General features: G+C 36.2%; 1 protein-coding gene across 1 annotated transcript in view; it reads left to right on the forward strand.

Annotated features, from left to right (window-relative positions):
• Positions 1-2,689: 2,689 nt before the first annotated feature.
• LOC117201434 (E3 ubiquitin-protein ligase RNF166-like) overlaps positions 2,690-22,419 on the forward strand; it is a 516,864-nt gene continuing 497,134 nt past the window's right edge. The window contains exon 1 of the mRNA XM_033428591.2: positions 2,690-2,836. The gene's annotated coding sequence lies outside the window, so the exon portion shown is untranslated. The remainder of the gene's footprint in view (positions 2,837-22,419) is intronic.

A 22,419-nucleotide genomic window follows, 5' to 3' on the forward strand; every position in this document is an offset into this window, starting at 1 on the left:
ATTGAACCTTAATCTCCTCTTTAAAGACCCTGTCTCTAAATATAATCATATTGGGGGTTAGCACCTCAACGTATGAATTTGGGTGGTGGTGGGGACACAATTCAGTCTAAAACACAAGCTAGTAATGCAGAAACACCAGTAGTCTATAATGAGAAAAAAAAATTTAGTAGTTAAAAAATGCAGATTTTACAATAAATATCCTTTTTTTTGGACTGTCATTTTGGAAAATGGCAAAGGAAGTAGGAATGGAGATGGAATAGATAAAAGATTAATTTTGAAAGAAGAATGGAATAGTTCATCGTGAAAGAACTATATGGTAAATAAAAGAGAAGGATAAACCAAAGCTGACTAAGGTTTCTAGTCAGGAGAACTGGGAAAATGAGAATGATAAGAGTATGTCCATTGTTCAGCTAACAATGACCTAGTTCTCCTTTAGAGTCAATACTGAGCCTCTAGCAATCATTTTTAATGACATGACTCTTGACTTTGTACTTTACACAATTTGATTAGATGTACTTTACACAATTTGATTAGATGCAGAATAGGCACTTGATTCTAGCTAGGCCAGTTAGAGGTTTTTTGTTTTTATTATTCATGGGAATCTATATTTACACCAAATTTTAAAAATTCAGTCTCTCAGATGGTGGACCATGACACACACACACACACACACACACATATAACTTTGAGAGATAATAGATTTGCCATTTTTCACATACCATTTCTAGTAGAGAAGCAGAAAATGTCAGTGTGTCAATGTATAGAGAAAAGGAAAGAAAAGAGAGAGGAAGTCACTCAGAGAGGAACAGAGATGAGATTAAGAATCCAAATGCAGTTCCAATTTATGTTTATAGAATTTTCCTTAGTCCTGTCTTCATTCCTGGAGTTCTATAAAATATTCCTGTATCCTTATCGTAAAATCTCACCTGCCTTTTTTTTAATGCATAAGTAGGTTGATTGAGTTTTATGTTATCTTAAAACTAAGCATTTTGACTGATAACAGTGGATAATAGAGGAGGATTCAAAGAAGACTTATATAGCTTTCAGCCATAAGGAATTTATAGAGCACCACACAAAGTGGATCATTAGGTGCACGGTTCAAAGCTTCACTCTTGGAGAAAATTTTGCTTTTCACTGTCATTCAGTTGAATGATTGTCATGCAGCTATTTTGCATTTCCAACTAGAACCTGTTTATCTAGGCAGCCTACCCATAAACCTATCCATAAAACCACAGGCTTTTCCCTCTTCCTTTAGCATTTTATACAAGAAGCCCTATATAACCATTGGTATGAGCTGAGAATGGTGTTATAGTGCAACCTTGGTGAGTGGCATGGGAGTCTGAGTAACCTCTTCATTGAGCTTGCTTATGTCCTCTGGTCCTGCTCATCCTTCCTTTTGTTAATGTGATGTATCACATTGATTGATTTGCAGATATTGAACCATCCTTGCATCCCTGAAATAAATCCCACCTGACAATGGTGTATGATCCTTTTTGTATATTGTTGAATTCAGCTTGCTAATATTTGTTGAGGATTTTTGCATCTATATTCATCAGAGACATTGGCCTGTAATTTTCTATTTTGTAGTGTCTTTGGTTTTGGTGTCAGGGTAATGGTAATTAATTAATAATAATTAATGATAATGTGGCCTTGTAGAATGAAAATGGGAGTGTTGCCTCCTTTTCAATTTTTTGGACTAGTTTGAGAAAGATAGGTATTAGCTCTCCTTTTTATATTTGGTAGAATTCCCCTCTGAAGCTGTCTGGTCATGGAATTTGCTGAGAGTTGTGTTATTTATTTATTTATGTATTTATTTTATTACAAATTCAGTTTCACTACTAGTGATTGGTCCGTTCAGATTGTCTATTTCTTCCTGATTCAGTCTTGAGTGGTTGTATGTTTTTAGAAATTTATCCATTTCTTCTAGGTTGTCCAATTTTTTGGTGTATAACTGTTCATAGTATTCTCATGAATTTTTGGATCTCTGATATCAGTTATTTCTCCTCTTTCACTTCTTATTTTGTTTATTTGGATTCTCTCTCTTTTTTTCTTGATGAGCCTGGCTAAAACTTTATCAATTTTGTTTATCTTTTCAAAAACCATCTCTTGGTTTCATTGATATTTTCAATTTTTTTTTGGTCTCTATTTTATTTCCTCTATGAACTTTATTATTTCCTTCATTCTGCTGACTTTGGGCTTTGTTTGTTCTTCTTTTTCTAATTCCTTTAGATAGTAAGTTAGGTTGTTTATTTGAGATTTTTCTTGCTTACTGAGGTAGGCCTATATCACTGTAAACCTCCTTCTTAGAACTGCTTTTGCTGTATCTGATAGATTTTGGAAAATTGTGTTTCTATTTTCATTTATCTTCAGGTATTTTCTGATTTTCTTTTTCATTTATTCATTGACCAAATAGTTTTTTAGTAGCATGTTGTTTAGTCTCTACATGTTTGTGTTTTTCCCATTTTTCTTTCTATAATTGAGTTCTAGTTTCGTATCACTGTGGTCAGAAAAGATGTTTGATATAATTGCTATCCTCTTAAATTTGTTGAGAATTGTCTTGTGGCCTAGCATGTGATCTATCCTGGAGAACATTCCATGTGCATTTGAAAAGAATGTGTATTCTGCTGTTTTTGGATGGAATGTCCTGTAGATAGCTATTAAGTCCAGTTGGTCTAATATGTCATTTTTTAAAATATTTTTATTGGAGTATAATTGCTTTACAATGGTGTGTTAGTTTCTGCTTTATAACAAAGTGAATCAGCTATACATGTACATATATCCCCATATCTCCTCCCTCTTGTGTCTCCCTCCCATCCTCCCTATCCCATCCCTCCAGGTGGTTACAAAGCACCCAGCTGATCTCCCTGTGCTATGTGGCTGCTTCCCACTAGCTATCTATTTTATAACATGTCATTTAAGACTGCTGTTTCCTTATTGATTTTATGTCTGGATGATCTGTCTGTTGACATAAGTGGGGTGTTAAAGTCCCCCACTATTATTGTGTTACTGTCAATTTCTCCCTTTATGTCTGCTAATATTTGCCTTATATATTTAGATGCTCCTATATTACGTGCATATATGTTAACAAATGTTATATTCTCTTCTTGTATTGATCCCTTTATCATTATATATTTCCCTTCTTCATCTTTTGTTATAGACTTTGTTTTAAAGTCTTTTTTGTCTGTTATGAGTATTGCTCCTGCTTCTTTCTTGTCATTTCCATGAAATATCGTTTTCAATTATATCACTTTTAGTCTGTGTGTGACTTTAGTTCTGAAGTGAGTCTCTTATAAGCAGTGTGTAAATGGGTCTTTTAAAAAAATTTATCCAATCAGCCACCCTATGTCTTTTGATTGGAGCATTTAGTCCATTGACATTTAAAGTGATTATTGATAGGTATATGTACTTATTGCCCTTTTGCTACTTATTTTCTAGTTGTTTCTGTAGTTCTTTACTGTTCTTTTCTTTAGGTTCTTGTGGTTTGATGATTCTCTTTAGTGCTATGCTTGTGTCCCTTTCTGTCTTGTTTTTGTGTATCTATTGTAGGTTTTTGATTTGTTGTGATTATCATGGGGTTCATATACGTTGACTTATAAATATGTCTACTTGTTTTAAACTAGTAGTCATTTTAGTTCAAACACATTCTGAAAGATCTACCATTTTTACTCCCTTCCGTCACATTTTTTGTTCTTGATATATTTTAACCTTCATGTTTATCCCTGTATTATTTGTTGTAGTTATAGTTGATTTTTACATTTTTTGTCTTTTAATACTAGCTTATTTGTCTGATTCATCCTCAGCCTTTACTATATATTTGCCTTTGCGAGTGGGATTTTTCCTTTCCTATAGATATTTCTTGTTATAGCCTTTTCTTTTCCACTTAGAGTAGATCCTTTAACACTTCTTTTATGGTAGGTTCAATATTGATGAACTCTTAGTTTTTCCTTGTCTGAGAAGCTCTTTATCTCTGCTTCAATTCTAAGTGATTATCTTGCTGGGTAGATTTTCCTAAGTTGGAGGTTTTCCCTGTTTAGCACTTTAAATATACCATGCCACTCTCTTCTGGCCTGCAAATTTTCTGCAGAAAAATAGCCTTATTGGGCTTCCCTTGTATATGACTCTGTTTTTCTCTTGCTGCCTTTCAAATTATCTCTTTATCTTTTGTCATTTTAATTATGATATGTCTTTGATGATGTCTGTTTGGGTTCATCTTGTTTGGGACCCTCTGTGTTTCCTGTACCTCACTATCTGTTCTTCAGGTTCAGGAAGTTTTCAGCCATAATTTTATCAAATGCATTTTTGGCCCTTTATCGCTTCTCCTTTTGGGACCCCCTATAATGTGAATATTGGTACTGTGTTGTTGTCCCAGAGGTCCCTTAGACTATTTTTAAAAATTTGTTTTTCTTTTTTGCTGTTCTTATGGGTGATTTCCATTATTCTATCTTCCAGATCACTTATGAGTTCTTCTGTATCACCTAGTCTGCTGTTAATTCCTTTTCGTGTGTTTTTCATTTCCATTATTGTATTCAGTTCTGAATGGTTCTTTTTTATATTTTCTAGTTCCTTGTTAAAATTCTCATTGTGTTCATCTATTATTTTCCCTTATTCAGCTAGCATTCTTATTATTCATGCTTTGAACTCTTTATATGGTAAATTTTTCATTTCTGTTTCAGTAATTGTTTTTTCAGGAGTTTGCTCTTGTTCTTTCAATTGAAAAATTTCTCTGTCTTCTCATTTTGCTTAACTTTCTCTGTCTCTGTGAAATTTTTTGAAACAGTTAACCTATTGTGGTCTTGAAGGAGTGTCCTTGTATGGGAATGTACCTGTACTGTCTGTATGTATCCAGTGGCTTTGTTGGAAGAGCTGGATCTGACATGAGCATGAGTCAGTCTTTCCCCAAGGTTTGCTGGAAGCTGTCACCTTGGTAGGAGGTAGGGCTGGAGATGAAGGGGCAGAGCCTCTTGTTCTGCTCATGCTTGGTGTCCCAGATATACTATTTTTATCTTTTGATGGATTTCTGCTGGACTGATTGTATGTTTTGGAGTGTCTGACAGGACCCATCTTTAAATGGGCAATTCTGTACATCTTCAAAAAAAATCTGTTAGAAGAGAATGGAGCAGTATATTCTAAATGCAGAGGTAAAAATGAAATTGAACATGAAGTGTGTATTAGTTAAACTGTCCCTCAAGAATGAGGGAAAAATAGAAATTTTTTCAGACATACAAAAACTTAGGGAGTTTACCAGTTACAGTCTCTCACTAAAATATTATCATAGAATATGCCTCTGTAGTATTAGTAATTCCAGAGACTTCCCTGGTGGCGCAGTGGTTAAGAATCTGCCTGCCAATGCAGGGGACATGGGTGTGAGCCCTGGTCTGGGAAGATACCACATGCTGTGGAGCAACTAAGCCCATGCGCCACAACTGCTGAGCCTGCACTCTAGAGCCCGCAAGCCACAACTACTGAGCCCATGCACCATAACTACTGAAGCCCATGTGCCTAGAGCTTGTGCTCTGCAACAAGAGAAGCCACCATTATGAGAACCTGGAGCACCACAACAAAGAGTAGCCCCTGCCTGCCACAACTAGAGAAAACCTGCATGCAGCAAAAAAGACCCAACACAGCCAATAAATAAATTAATTAATTAGAAAAATTAGTAAGTCCAAAGAGAAGGCATGGCATAGAAGAAACAACAACACAGAAATTGATAACATATGTCGAGAAACGTAATTAATTACTTATTAAAAAGGATTTCTTATCTCTGTGTGAGTGGAACCACAGGATATAAAATTTTCAAAAAGGGAAAGGTGCTTAATAATGTCAAATGATACAGATGGGAAAAAATTTGAGAATGGAGATAAGTCTGTTGAATATAATATTTAGAAGATCATTAGTGACTTTCAAAGGATTGTTTCACTAGGAACTGAATGACAAGGGTTAAGGGATGAGTGAGTGACTAGAAAAAGGTAAATATTTGTTAATACTATCTTAATACTGCCTTCTGTTTTGCTTTTTTAAGAAAAAATAATTGTATTCAGGCTTTCCAGAAATGAAGGGAGATAATATCCTATTTTATCTCACAAATACCCCAGACACTTCAAATAGCTCTCCTTTTTGTCTTTTTTCATTATTTCCATGTTTGTTTTTTGCTTTATTAGAGGTTGCAGATGTTTATCTTCTGGTACCTGAAATGATATATGTAGAACAGGATAGTGGGCATAGTGTGTGCTGTGTCCATGGAGATTACTGCCAGTCATATTTATTTACTTGTCTCCCCTGCCCAACTTACACAGAGTTCCCAAGTCTAATGATTATATTTTCACCTTGAAAGTTACAAATTAGAGCCACCCCAGGACCAAGCACCACCCACCAGTAGGCCAGCACTAGCCCCAAGGTGCCCCTAGCCAAGCTGTGCCAGGACCGAAGCCTTCCCACCAGTGGGCCGGCAGCCACTGTACAAGGCAGGGCCTGGCAGCCAACTGGAATGTGGGACAGCCACCTACCAGCCTATTTGTAGTAGTTGGCCCTGCCACAATAAAAGGACCCACACAGCCCACATAAAGGGCACCCCTAGAGCGTGTAGCACTGGTGACCAGAGCAGAGTGTGCTGCTGGGATCCACAGGACATCTCCTATATAAGGCCACTTCTCCAAGATCAGGGAATGTAACTGACTCACCTAATACATAGAAATAAACACTGAGAATTAGGCAAAATGAGGAGATATTGGAATATGTTCCAAATGGAGAAACAATACAAAACCTCAGAAAAAGAACTAAACAAAGTGGAAATAAGCAATCTACCCGATAAAGAGTTCAAGGTAGTGATCATAAAGTTGCTCACCGAACTTTGGAGAAGAATGGATAAAAATAGTGGGAATTTTAATGAAGAGTTAGAAAACAGAGCTGAAGAATACAATAACTGAAATAAAAAAAATACATTGGAAGGAATCAAAAGTAGATTAGATGATATAATGGAATGGATCAGAGAACTGGATGACAAAGTAGTGGAAATTACCCAAGCTGAAGAGAAAAAAGTTTCTAAAAAATGAGAACATTTTAAGAGACCTTTGTGACAATATGAAGCATACTAACATTTGCATTATTGGGGTCTAAGAAAGAGATGAAAGAAAGAAAGGGGCAGAGAACTTATGTGAAGAAAAAAATAGATGAAAACTTCCCTAACTTGATATAGGAAACAAACAAATTCATGTCCAGGAAGCACAGAGAGTCCCAAGCAAGATGAACCCAATGAGGGCTACACCATAGTACATTCTAGTTAAAACAGCAAAAATTAAAGATAAAAGAGAATCTAAAAAGCAGCAGAGGAAAAGCAACTAGTTACATATAAGGGAACACCCATAAGAAAACCAGTTGATTTTTCAGCAGAAACTTTGCAGGTCAGGAGGTGGAGAACTCCAAAGGAGTTCTTCCAATCCAAATTGGAAAGGAAGAAGTAAAACTGTCACTGTTTGCGGTGATATTATTTGTAGAAAACTGTAAGTACATACCAAAAAAACTATTAGGAATAGTGAATGAATTAAGTAAAAGAGCTGGATACAAAATCAATATACAGAAATCTGTTGCATTTATATACACTAGTAATGAACTATCAGAAAGAGCAATTAAGAAAACAATCTCACAATCGCATCAAAAAAGAATAAAATACCTAAGAATAAATTTAACCAAGGAGGTGAAAGACCTGTACTTAGAAAATTGTAAGACGTAAATAAAAGAACTTGAAGATGACACAAACAAATGGAAAGATACAATGTGCTCATGGATTGGAGCAATTAATATTTTTAAAATGTCCATACTACCCAAGGTAATTTACAGATTCAGTACAATCCCTATGTAAATACCAATGGCAGTTTTCATGGAACTAAAACAAATAATTTAAAAAATTGTATGGAATCAGAAAAGACCCCAAATAGGTAAAACAACCTTGAGAACAAGGAGCAAAGTTGGGTGTATCACACTCCTTTATTTCAAACTATACTACAAAGCTATAATAATCAGTGGTACTGGCACAAAAACAGACACATATCTCAATGGCACAGAATAGAAAACCCAGAAGCAAACCCACACGTCTATGGTTGGTTAATCTATAACAAAGGAGGCAAGAATATACAGTGGGAGAAGACAGCCTCTTCAGTAAATGATGTTGAAAAAACTGGACAGCTACATGTAAAAGAATGAAACTGGACCACTTTCTTGCACCATATAAAAAAATAAACTCAAAGTGAGCAAGACTTAAATTTGAGACCTAAAACCATAAAACTCCTAGAAGAAAATGTAGGCAGCACCCTCTTTGATATCAGCCTTAGCAATATTTTTTTGGATGTGTCTCCTCAGGAAAGAGAAACAAAAGCAAAAATAAACAAATGGGATTACATCAAACTAAAAAGTTTTTCACAGCAAAGGAAACCATCAATAAAATATAAAGGCAGCCTACTGAATGAGAGAAGTTATTTGCAAATGATTTATCTGATAAGGAGTTAATATCCAACATATACAAATAATGCATGCAACTCAACATCAAAAGAAGAAACGATTTGATAAAAAAATTGGTAGAGGACCTGAATACTGAATAAACATTTTCCCAAATAAGACATACAGGTGGCGAACAGACACATAAAAAAATGAGCTGCATCACTAATCATCAGGGAAATGCAAATAAAATGCAAATAAATGCAAATAAAAATGCAAATAAAAACCATGAGATACTACCTCACACCTGTCAGAGTGGCTTTTATCCAAAAGACAACAAATAACAAGTTTTGATTATGATGTGGTCAATCATTAGAGATCTAACAGGGCACAGTGAGGTAGATGCTAAAAAGTCATCACAATTATCAAAGAAAAAAGATGTAAAAAATTTGATAAAGTAAGAGAGAGAAATACCATGGGAAAGAAAACACAGAATTTGGAAGCTAGAAGAAGCATAGTCTGATTTTACAGATGGACATACTAGAACAAACCAAAAAGTGTTTAAATTTACATACCCCAGATTATGGGGTGGAGGCAATCTAATGATCTTTCCACTGTGCCTTGCTGCTTCCCAGCGATCAATGATTATCTGCGCTACATAGAGGCATACTGCTATTGTAAAAGCTCTTTTTCAAAGCAAATGAACAAATAATCTGCTTCATCTCTAGCCTTTCTTGACTTCTATAACACTCTATTCTTCTTGTTTTACTTCCTTCTCTGGTCATTTTTATACTGTATACTATACTGGCTTCTTTTTCTGACTGACTCCGTCCTCAGCCTACTTCTTCTGTCTAAATTTGTAACTATTTTCATGTATTCAGTTTTCACTTTTACTGACTCAGTTTTCTTATTTGTAAAATGAGAGAACCGGAGTAGCTTCTTTTTTACTTTTAAAAGCCGGGTCAATGACAATATAAAATGATGGATGTCATAAATTTTTATCTTAAAAGCCAGCATTGTCTGAACAGACACTTCACCAAAGAAGATGTACAGATGGCAAGTAGGCATATGAAAAGGTGTTCAACATCATATGCCCTTAGGGAGTTGCAAATTAAACAACAATGAGATACCACTACATCCCAATTAGAATGGCCAAAATTCAGAACTCTGATAACAGCACCAAGGGTTGATGATCATGTGAAACAACAGGAGCTCTCATTCGTTGTTGATGGGAATGCAAAATGGTACAGCCACTTTGGAAGGCAGTTGGGCAGTTACTTCTGAAACTAAACATTTTTTATCATATGATCCAGCAATTGTGCCCCTTGGTATTTACCCAAAGGAGTTAAAAACTTAGGTCCACACAAAAACCTGCACATGGATGTTTATAGCAGCTTTATACATAATTGCCAAAATTTAGAAGCAAGCAAGATGTCCTTCAGTACGTGACTGGAAAAATAAATTGTGGTACATCCAGATAATGGAGCACTATTCAGTGCTAAAATGAAATGAGCTACCAAACCATGAAAAGATACAGAGAAACCATATTACTAAGTGAAATAAACCAATCTGAAAAGCTACATACTGTTTGATCTCACCTATAGGACATTCTGGAAAAGGCAAAACTATGGAGACACTAAAAAGATCAGTGGTTGCCGGGGATTAGGAGGGAGGGAGGGATGAATAGGCAGAGCTCAGAGGATATTTAGGGCAAACTATCCTATATGATAAGACAATGGTAGATACATGTCATTATTCATTTGTCAAAACCCATAGAATGTATAAAACCAAAAGTGAACCCTAATGTAAACTATGAACCTTGAGTGATTGTGTTGTGTCAATGTAGGTTCATCAATTGTAATGAATCTACTACTGTGGTGCAGGACGTCGATAATGGGAAGGTTGTGTGTGTGTATGGGGACAGACTTTCTATGGGAACCCTGTATGTTCTGCTTGATTTTGCTTTGGGCCTCAAACTGCTCTAGAAATACAGTTTATTAATTAAAATGAAAAACAGCGTTGTGTTGACAGTATTTTAAAAGGCAAAGGTATTTAGGGTAAAGTGACATGTATTGTCAGGATATGAACTGGAAATTTATGTCCTCTGAAGCTTAGTTGCTTTATATTTAAATGAATTATATGTATAAATATATGTATATATTTCAGAAAATATTAATAACCACTGGTACTAGAGTTCCACTTAGGGAACTGTCTTCATTTAGGAAAATGCCTTGATAAACTTCCATGACTGTGGAAAGTGAGGCCTTTTCAGTGAGGTGTAGAAGGAGGCTGCAATACAAAGAGAGAACTAAACAGTTATGCATAAAGAAGTGAACATAGATGTGGAGGAGGAATGCCAGGAAGAAAGACAAGGGAGGATGGAGTTAGAAAAAAGGCCATAAAACATAGGTAGCAGGCTGAATCTGTGGAGAAAGATAGAAAAATTCCTATGCCACTATGGCGGCATAGTAGCTGAGAACTTTAAAGGCCTTTTGGCAATGTAACAACTCATGGCATTGCAGTGTCTGTGTGGTTTGGGGGAAATCAAGGAAAGAAGCTCTGTATAGAACAAAGAGAAGCAATCATCTCTAAGAGGTGAGGTGTGTGTAATCAGTACTTCAGCAGAAGTAAGAGCTATGGTTGACCATGAGAAAGCAAGTACATGGGACTAAGGGCACTGGAATTTCTCATAGGAGCCTTTCTCAGAGGATGAGGTTCCAGTTGACAGATCAGATGACTGGATTCACAGGACGATTATGGGGATATTTGAAGGTGTGCAGCACACATGGTAGTAAAAATTTAAGTAAACACACAACTTCCAACGGTCTCCTATAGTCCTGCCTCACTTTTCAAGCTGAGACAGACTTGGCTTTGAGGATTATCTCTGAGTAAGGTAGTAGGGAAGCTCTGATGGAATAAAACTCTTACCCAGTACCTAACAGAGCATGGCAGAAAACTGCCTATCTGAAAATGCCATTCACCGAGATTCAGAAAAAGGTCTAACCCAAGTCATGTCCCCATAAGAATAGAATTAAGATATGTAATCTTTTTTTTTCCAGATTTGTAGAAACATGGTAGAGTCACATGAAGTTTAGAAAGTATCATATTTTTGAGAACAGTAAAAGATTGTCCCAAGGAGGGTTAAGGTTAGATAAGTAACCTTCTGAGAATGGCAATAGAACTGAAAAAGGAAACAAATTATATTCTCTCAGAAACGTGTTCATAAGATTTAGTAGAGTCAGGAATACTGACTAACATGATATGGAAGTGCCCCTAAGATGCAATGAATACAGAAACAGAGAAAAAAAACATAGCAAATGACTAGCACCATTGGCTCTTCCCTTTTTCTTTATCATAGTTACCATCCTTTTAGATAACTTTCCTGTTTGCTTCTAGACTTTCGCACCCAAACCAATTGCATAATTCAATGGCCACTAAAAGAAATTTGTTCACTTGCATCAGTAATTTAGAGCCCAACGTGATCTTTCATATCAAATTCAAGTTTCAAGTCTTTGAACCTCCATGTTTCTTATTTGTAGTTCTAGTAGTTTTTGCCTATCTAATCTTTTGATGTGTCTTGATTTCTATCTCATTTATAGCCAAATTAGCTTAATGATTTCCATATATATCTTTTTATATATGGAAATATATAAAAATTGTTATACGGAGACAACAATTTTATCAACCCTTCATAGCCAGCTCACTAGGCATCTGCCTATGAAGAAAATACTCCGCTTTCATCTTAATCACTTCATGTTCTGTCCTTACCATTTGCTTGATCATCCCACTGAGGTCAGTATACTGAGGTGGTGACAGTTCCTGTGAGTTCTGCAGTGTTACTTAGAAAGAGCATGGGCTTTTGGGTCCTACAGACCTGTGGTTGAATGTTGTTTTCTAGATCTGTGACCTTAGGGAATTTATTTGAATGTTTCAGAGACTCAGTGTCCTTATCTGTAAAATGTGCCTGCTGCAGAGACTGCTAATGTTTCCCTTTTATTCTTGGGCACAATAAATATTTTCAGCCTCTCTTGCAGACTGGTGTGTCCAGGCCTGAATTCTGGCAATGGATTGCTGGTTGGAAAGAAAAAGCACCACTTCCTGCTTGGCTCATAAAAATCCCCCAAGTGCGCTCTTCTTTTCTTTTCTCCATCTGCTGGCTTACTGGGGAGGACTCCAGAGACCTATGAGAAACAAGAACTTTAAGACAGAAGAAGCCTTGAACAGAGTCTGCTGCCACTCCTTTGCCACCCCATCAGATGTAAGCAAGAAATAACATTTATTTTGGTAAGTCACTGAAACTTGGAGGATGTTTGTTTCAGCAGTTAGCCTACCCCAACTAATACACCTTTAGGATTATTATAAAGATTACACGAGGAATCTTTATAAAGTATCTGACATAAATTAAGCGTTCAGTAAATGACAGTTATTGTCACCATCATCCTTTACATGTATAAGCATGTGAGTATTCAGGCATTGCAGGTACCAGGATTCCCCCAAATGATCAGACCGACAGGATCTGAGTTGGCAGGACTGACTTCTTGCTGCTACTCTTACAGTTAGACCCATTGGTATTTCTCAGATTCCTTGGAATTATAAATGATTAATTCATTTAGTTATAGATTTTTAAATTCAGTTATAGTTGACATATAACATTATATTAGTTTCAGATATACAATGTAATGATTCGATATTTGCATTTATTGAAACAATTACCACGTTACATCTAATCAACATCCAGTTATAGATTTTGACATCACATATTTAATCCTTTTGTTGGCCTGTTCATTTTATTCTCTGTCATTGTACCATGTGATACCCCTAACTTAAGTCACATGTTTCATACTGTGATTGTGTACCATTTAGGATCCAGGGGAGAGAGACTAGACTAGTGCTGTTCAGTAGAAATGCAATGCAAGCCACAAATATAATTTAAAATTTTCTAGTATTGATAGTTACGTTAGAAAAGTTTAATAAAACCCAGGTGAAATTAATTTTAATAATTCATTATCTAACCTAGTATATCCAAAACATTAAAATTTCAACATGTAATCAGGATTCTTTGCATTCTTCTTTTCATGCTGATTCTTTGACATCAGTGTGTATTTTACACCAACAGCCTGTTTTGATTTAGGCTAGGCTGATTCCAAGTGTTCAATAGCCACATTTGCATAATGGCTGCCATATTATACAGCTCAGGAATGGGCAAATGAAAAGACCTATCACCACTTCTGAAAAAAAATCTTCAAAGTCATGTGCTACATTTTCTTTGTAGAGAGAGGATAGCATTATTCTTATTGTTCTGGGAGACTAGACGTAGGAGGGCAAACATTCAGATCATCAGGTTCAGGAGATGGACATTTTACTTATAGGTGTCATTTATCTGGAGATACAAGTCAGGAACCTTCTTTGTAGCTCTATCTTCTGTGGTACTTTGTACATAGAAGGCTCTTACTGAGAGTCTTCAATGGGATGATCAATGTTCATACAATTATGTATTCAACATTCATAAATTTATAATAAAAATATTTATAACTTTTACAGGAAAACTAACATTTTGAGCTTGTGTGCTAAGGGAAGCCATGCAAGATCCTGGTATATGGTAACCCCCAATGTCTAAGTTAGCAATAAAATGTTTATTTTTCTTAAGGAAAAACTAATTACTCCTGGCCTCAGTTTTCAAAGGAAATTTAACATTTTTGTATAAAGCATAGACTTCAGAAATCCATTACTGTATATTGAAATGCACGTCTGTCCTTGTTTAATGAAAGCATAGGAATTAGTCACTTTCCAGTGTATAAAAAAAGAGTTTAGTTCAAAGACATTGGATTTACCAAAGTAAACAGTATTTGAATAGAATAGTTACTTTAAAGATGTCAGGCAGTCCCTCCTAGGAAGGAAATAATATGTTGCAAGTTTGAAAGAAAATGGTTTACATAAGATGTCATTTCATGAAAAGGAAATAATGTCTTTGATATTCAAATCACCAAAAAAGAATTTAACACACTGTGCTAGAGAAACCAGAGATAACATTTGATGGTTAGAAAAGATAGGGTTTTAAGAAAAAAATGTTACCTCGTTTTCCTCTTCCATCACAGAAGGGAGATTAGGTATATGAGGAGTTAGATATTAGATATATGGGGGAGTTAGGGGGAAAGTAACATATACAAATCAGATGGTATAAGGAAAAATTAATAAAGCTAAATGCAGATTGTTAAATGGTAATGGAAAGAGGTCATTTTTTTAAAAAGATTTATTTTATTCTTTATTTATTTAATTAATTAATTTTTGGCTGTGTTAACTCTTAGTCATGGCACGTGGGATCTTTCGTTGTGGTGCACAGGCTTCTTTCTTGTTGTGGCATGCAGGTTTTCTCTCTAGTTGTGGCATGTAGACTCCAGGGTGCATGCGCTCTGTAGTTGTGGTGCACGGGCTTAGCTGCCCCATGGCATGTGGGATATTAGTTCCCTGACCACGGATCAAACCCGCATCCCTTGCATTGTAAGGCAGATTCTTTACCACTGGACCACCAGGGAAGTCCCAGAGGTCATGTTTAACATAACTATATATATTTAAAACTATAGTCATTATGTTGTATAATATATCCCCAGTACTTGTTTATCTTATAAACACACTGTATATTAAAATTAGAGTGCACTGTCGGTGGCAATGTAAATTGGTACAGCCATTATGCAAGTTTCTCAAAAAATTAAAAATAGAACTACCATTTGATACAGCAATCATACTTCTCCACTGTCATTTCCAGCTACTCCTTACCCACCACACTACAGAAAACTGAAGACTAGGCTTGCTCTTAATGCAAAAGGCATGGCTTCACAGTCATAAACTAGGAATAGAGGACTAGCTCAGCTGTTTTACTTCCGGTAGGAGACAGAGGGGCTTTAGATGAACTCTCCAAAAGCAAAGCCATAGGTTTGGGGAGATGTTCTCTGGCCTTCAACTTGCATGTAGCTATCAATTTAGTAGTTGGCTCATTAGGTGACTTAGAATACATTTTGCAATGTTTTATTCTTGGAAAATTTATCAAGAAGTTACATTTATTAATTTTTTAAGGTCAGATGATTCTGACCTTAAAAAAAACTGCTGATTACAATTATTACAGCCTTGCTTTATATCATTGGATTGTTTACTTTCAAAATTGATTCTCTCTCTCTCTCTCCCTTTCTTTCTCTCTACTTTTGAAGGGGCCAGGAAAAGAAAGTTTTGGGTAAGAAAATTTTAAACAAGTTTTTTGTTACGTGAACTTAGGCCTTAAACACTGTAGTTATAGTGCCTGATGGGTAAAATTGCCTTGCCTTTAAGGAAGATTCATAATAGTTAAAAAAAAATTAACCCTTATAAGAAAATTTCAGCATAAATTGTTTGAACCAATGAAAAATTCAGTTCTTTAATTCATCTTTTTGTATCTTCACTGGCTTTAACTTAAGAAGAATAAAGATATGTAGAAAATGAAGCAATATGATTTCTTAGAAAGATATTGATAGTTTCTTTTACTTTCATTATCAAAATAAGTACTTTTCTTAAGTAGGATGAAAATACTGATTCACCTCTGTAAAACTTCAATCCCTACTTTGGGTGACTAGTACCCTGGATTTGCTGTGGGTCTCTTGGAAGTTTGAGCTATAATGGCCCCTTGACACAAGGAGCAGCAGACTGTACAAGTCTCCTGACAGACAAAGTAGGGAGAGCAGTGAAAAACTTTGATTTCTAGAGAGAAGACAGCAATGGAACTGTTCCTTGACTTCCGTGGTTGTTTGCCACAACTCTTCAAAAGTTTACAGTCAGAACATTTATTCATAAAGCATGAAATATACAGTCATGCTTTTTACTTCTAATTGTGGATACCTAAATTATGCATTTTTGGCCTATATGGCTAATCTGGAAAATAATAGTTTCATTATATAGTATCATCTACAGACTCCTTGGACTGTTCTAGAATTATATGACATGAATGCTAAATTTCTATGACATTTAAGTATGGATGCTCCCCATGCTATTTAAAGCTAATAATAATCCCCTAAATTCACATTTTAATGAAGCAAAAAAAAAGAAAACTGATTAGGTTCAAGTGCATAAAGTTCATGCTGCAGGAAATGTTGTTTACTAAATTCTTCCGTTTACTAAAAAATTAAAAATGGCTCTTTTAAGGAGCCATTTCTGTACTGAGTATGGAAAGGCATAGACACTATATTAAAATTTAGGATAATGCATATGTTTAAGTTTTGTTGTCTCCAAAACACTTTGGTATTGACTGGTTCGTGTATGAAAAACATGAGTTTCTATGCCATCATGCTGACTAGAAACTTCTTCAGATTGTCCAGTGGCTTGAGAGAACTTGAAGTAAAATTTTAAGCAGTAGCTCCCAAAAATGTACATTACTTAGTAAGTTTTGTACTTAAATATTACTGTTTTTCACATGATTTTAATAGGTATGTTTTAAAAGACTTGCTCCCCCTTATTCCCTGTCCTCGGTTGTATTATTTTTCCCAGCTATTCACGGCCTTTCCTGCAGGAGAATTGTACTTCCCAGCCCCAGGCTTGGCCATGTGCTTTTCTTCGTGAGCATGAATGATAGATACATATTGGCTAAGCAGAAACATTACTTGCCATCAATCATTCCACTGTTCTTTTCCCTCTGTCACAAGAAGTGTGCATCATGGATAGGGGTTGTTCCTTCAGCTTGGATCCTGGAAAGATGTGTGGGACAGAATCACAGCCAATCTGCAGTCAGTTTATGATGTGATGTGGGCCAGAGATAAACCTTCATTCTTGTAAACAACAAGATTTGAGGGTTGCTTTTTAACCACAGCAGAAACTAGCAAAAGCTGACTTCTCAGTCTGTAGTTACAGCCCTTGTTGAAAGAAAAAAAAGGGAGAGGCTAGGAGGTTATATAACTCAACTCTGTTCCACCAACCTCCACTTCAGCCTACAATTGCTTGGGTCCAATCCACCTTTTTTTTTTTTTTTCTTGAGAATTTGAACAAAGAGACATAGACTGTTGTGTTCAGTTACGGCGTACTTGAGTTGAAAGGTCTTGTAGAGCAAGGGTTAGAGTTGGCTCCACAAGCTAAAGTTATGAGGCAGCAGAAGGTATTAGTGGAAGTTAATGCAGATTATTATAACAGTTAACATTTACTGAGAGCATCACTTTGGGCAAACGTTACTTCAAGCGCATTCTATCTCTTTTGATCCTCATATCCATGCTATGAGCAGAGCCATGTTGAAACTTACAATTGCAATAAGCACTGAAAAGATTATGGTGCTTTGTCATCCCTCCCCTAATGCGAGCACACACCAAATGGAATTTCAAATAACTATTAGTTGTTAATATCACTACTTTGATGACCATTTTGATGCTTTTTCATATCCATTAAAAATGTTTTATCATTTCATCTTGACAACCCTGCTTTACTGGTACAATGAGTACATCCTTATTCTGCCTATGGGGTAACATATCACTGCTTTTGAGGTAGGTACTAATTATTATTCCATTTTACAAATAAAAGAGTGAAAGCTTCAAGAGGTTAAAAGTTTGTCTATGGTCTTATAGATAGTAAGGGTTAGAACTGGGTTTAGAATTGAGGTTCAAACTCAGATTTATTAGGTATCAAAATCAGTGTACTTAGCCATAGCAGGAAAAAAAAAAAAAAGAGATTAGTGGCTAGGCAGCTCCTGAGAGACAGCAAGAAGGATCTATGCGCTTGATTTTCCAGTTTTCAGTTCCCAAGCAGCCTGGCTCTACTTAAATACTGCCCTTATATGTAGATGGGGATTAGGGGATGAGAGGGGGAAGGGAAGCCAAGAAAAGTGCCCTCATCCATTTGCTTTTAGTGTTACTCTCCATTAGAGGTATCCTTAAACAGTACTGTATTTTACTAGATTTTAGTGAAATGATTGTGCAGTTTTTGCTAAAGCCTCTTTCACATTAGGCCACAGACACGAGTGCAGACAGCTAGGCTGGGGCAGATGGAATGACAGCTACTCAGAATGTGTAAAAATTTGGCAAATAAGACTTTGTTACTTGATCAACCTTATTGTGCCTGGTTCTTCCACTTCTTAGAATAAGTCCTGTCTTCTGTTGTTCCTCAGTCCCTCATGTAAAAACTTCTGTCTTGTGTAGTGACTCAGTTTCCCAGATATGCCTGTACATTTCTGACCCCAGATGGTAGTGGTAAGAGTGTTTATTCTCTAATCAGACTGCTATCAATAGCATCACCTGCTAGGCATGACCTTGGGTAAATTACTCTTCTAAGTCTCTGTTTAACAGTACCTACCACATTGGGCTATTGAGTGAGTGAATACATAGAAGTTTCTGGCACAGGCTGAGTGATGAATGAATGTTGCCTGCTTGGTTATTTATTGTCTACATACAGTGCCTAGTGTGCTTACCAGCTGATAATCCTTTGAAATTACTTTGAGGCCTAGAGTTTCCAATCCTATAGTTTAGAAAGCGCAGAATCTAAGTTCATCAAAATGGAGTAAGCCTTTAAGGTATTTGGGGTTTTCTCTTAAAAGGGAGTTGAAATATTGAAAGGATCTTCCAAAGTCAAGTCTTCCCTGAAAGCCCCTGTGTTGCTGCTCTCTCTGGTCAACATTATTCAGTTTCACTGCCAGGCATGGTGCAAAGGAGTTCCTTACACTAATTGTAGCTGGATTGATCCTGGTTAGGGATTCCCTATAGGGACTAAAATTCAAGACCTTCAGCTGTTTAATTATGATCTGATGTTTTAAGACTTGAAGTTTTGCTGTATCCTTCCCTTCTGCAATTTATGGACTTTTGGTAATTGGTGGTGTAGTAGGGAGCCTCTCCCTGTAATCACAAGGCATGGACCAAGAATTCTCAGTTCTCTATCATCCGTAGGCACAGTGCCTCAGCTTTTAAGAAGTTTCAGCTAGGGGTATCTATAGCATGCAATCATATTGACTAGAGTTTAGACCAGTGATTTTCAAACTTCAGCATACATCAGAATCACCTGGAGGGCTTGTTAAAATGTAATTTTTGGTCTTTGTCCTCTGAATTTCTGATTCATTAGCTCTGGGGAGGGTGTGAAAATTTGCATTTCTAACAAGTTCTCTAGGACATGATATTGCTGGTCCAGATACATAGAAATATTCCTATAATTGTTACGCTAAAATGTGTTTAAAAATTTAAATTGTCTTCTCTTCATAGGGATTTTGCCATTGAAGAATCTTTTTATAAACCAATATCATATCAGATATGGATATATTTGACTGACAGACACAACTGTATAAAAGTTATTGAAAGGGACATACTGAATTTGCTCTCAAACCAAGGTATATAGTTACAGCATTCATTTGTATGCTGACTGCTTTTTATTTTGTAATTATAAAAGTTAAACAAACATATTTGGGTGAAGTACAAAGATAAGAAAAATTGGATTTAATAACATGAAACAGATTTTTTTTAGTGATTGAAATTTTTTATTTAAAAGTATTTTTTCAACTTTACTGAAGTATGATTGACAAATAAAAATTGTATTTATTTAGGTTGTACGAGTTTTTATTTATTTATTTTTTTTGTGGTACGCAGGCCTCTCACTGTTGTGGCCTCTCCATCGTGGAGCACAGGCTCCGGACGCGCAGGCTTAGCGGCCATGGCTCACGGGCCCAGCCGCTCCCGGGCATGTGGGATCTTCCCGGACCGGGGCATGAACCCGCGTCCCCTGCATCGGCAGGCGGACTCTCAACCACTGCGCCACCAGGGAAGCCCATGTACAAGTTTTTTAAAGGTATACAAGGTAGTATAGTGAAGTGATGACCATAATCCAGTTAATTAAGATATCTATTATATCACACAGTTACCTGAAACAGATTCTCAAGAAGTATAATGCAGTTTTACTTTGGGGGGCTATATTTTTATAGAAATCAAAATAGGTTATGACCTAATTTGAAAGGCCTAAAATAACACTGATGAAACTTACATTCTTTGCTGAACACTGATGAATGAGACTTAAACATATTTACTCCTAACAAGTCAATGTGCTCAAGAGGTATGTGAACTGATATTAATAACAAACATGTATTAACTGTTTATTATATGCCAGCCATTGTGCCAGATTCTTTCAATATATTAACTCTTCATTCTCACACAGTCGTTTAAGATAGATATTAATGTACTCATTTTAAAGATGAGAGGACTGAGGCTCAGAAAGTTTGAGTGACTTGCTTTGGTTATATATCTAGGTATTATTTGAGGGAAATTCTCACTCTCAGGTTTTAGCTTCTAATCAGTATTTGATATAGATTTTAGATCAGGGCAGAATTGAGAAGTCTCTGCATTGTCACTTTTTAACAACCTTTCTTCCTTCAGAAAATACACTCTTACCCTTTAAGTACGCAGGTTCTTCCTGATTTCTAGTCATTTATCTCTATCAAGAGGTTTCATTTTTCATTTGCATGTGAGAACACTCACACTAATGTGTTCACTCTGGCCTTTTAATCTTCTGTTAATTAAAGGCTCTGTTTCCTATTGAAATTTTAGGCAATATTGTGCAGGAGACTTGTTTTTTGAACAAAGTAAAATTCTTACCTCTGAAATCACGTAATTCCTGAGGTTATGTCTAAAAGCTGACCTGCTTGTGTTATATTAGGATTCTTTGGAATTTAGGAAAGAAACAGTGGGATCCTTGGTTCTGTTGCATTCTTTCTTCTAGCTGTACTCCTGAGGAGCTCTATGAAATTGGCCAAGTCACCTATCCTACTTACATTGCAGATTCCTCATCTACCTTTTATTCTGTGCCTTCATATTTTGATACTTCTGTAGCATGATCTTCTCTCTGAACACAATATTTAAAAATCAAAAGTGCCAATGCTTTCAATCATCAGACTTATTTAAAAAGCAAAGAGACAGTGTTGAGGACTAGAGTTGCTTTTCATGCATCTTATGCATGCCTCTAACTTACTTTAGAGCCTAATTTATTGTGTTTATTTCTTATTGTAGGGAGGTAGTTTTTGTAAGAACTGTTCTGTTCTGGTGTTTCCTTTTTTCTTCTCACCAAGCATTCTATGAACATTACTCTTGAAATGCTTGATCTGAGCTAAGTTGACAAGTGCATACTTTCTTTCCTGAAGCAAAAGCCCAATAACACTTCATAAGGTTTCAAACCATAAAATTCCCAATACTCCAAATATTCTCTCCAATTCAGATTGACAGGTTTCCCACTCCATCAAATGCTTGGTAAAAGTGCATGATCATCCGTGTCTTCAGAAAAGTATGACACAGAAAGTGTAAAGCAATACATATATAAGTTTTATTTCCAGAGTAGAAAAAACCAAAAAACAGGAAAATTGCATTATGTGTTCTTTCAGTAATCAATTTATTCATGAATTCCACATTTATTGAGGGCCCACTATAGATGGGACGCTGATGCTGCGAGACTCAGACCATCTGTTATAACATTTGAATGTACACGATTTTTACCTTGGCTTTCTTGGTAGCTATACAGATATTTTCATCAGGATAAAAAAGTGAAAAATTTATCAAAGTAGTTTGAGATAATATTCTCTCCTTGTATTGCAGTCTCCTTCTATACCTCACTCTAAAGACCTCACCTTCCACACTCATGGAAGTTTATCAAGGCATTTGCCTAAATGATGACAGTTTCTTAAGTGGAACTCCAGTACCAGTGGTTACTAATATTTTCTGAGATATATACACATATGTATACCTATATTTCATTGAAAATATAAAGCAACTGGGCTTCCCTGGTGGCGCAGTGGTTGAGAGTCCGCCTGCTGATGCAGGGGACACAGGTTCTTGCCCCGGTCCAGGAAGATCCCACATGCCATGGAGCGGCTGGGCCCGTGAGCCATGGCCGCTGACCCTGCACGTCCAGAGCATGTGCTCCGCAACGGGAGAGGCCACAACAGTGAGAGGCCCGCGTACCGCAAAAAATAAAAAATAAAAATTAAAGCAACTGGTAAAATCCTCTGTGTTCTGCCTATTCATCCCC

Source organism: Orcinus orca, chromosome 12 (genome assembly GCF_937001465.1).
Source record: "Orcinus orca chromosome 12, mOrcOrc1.1, whole genome shotgun sequence".
Taxonomy (NCBI): Eukaryota; Metazoa; Chordata; class Mammalia; order Artiodactyla; family Delphinidae; genus Orcinus; species Orcinus orca.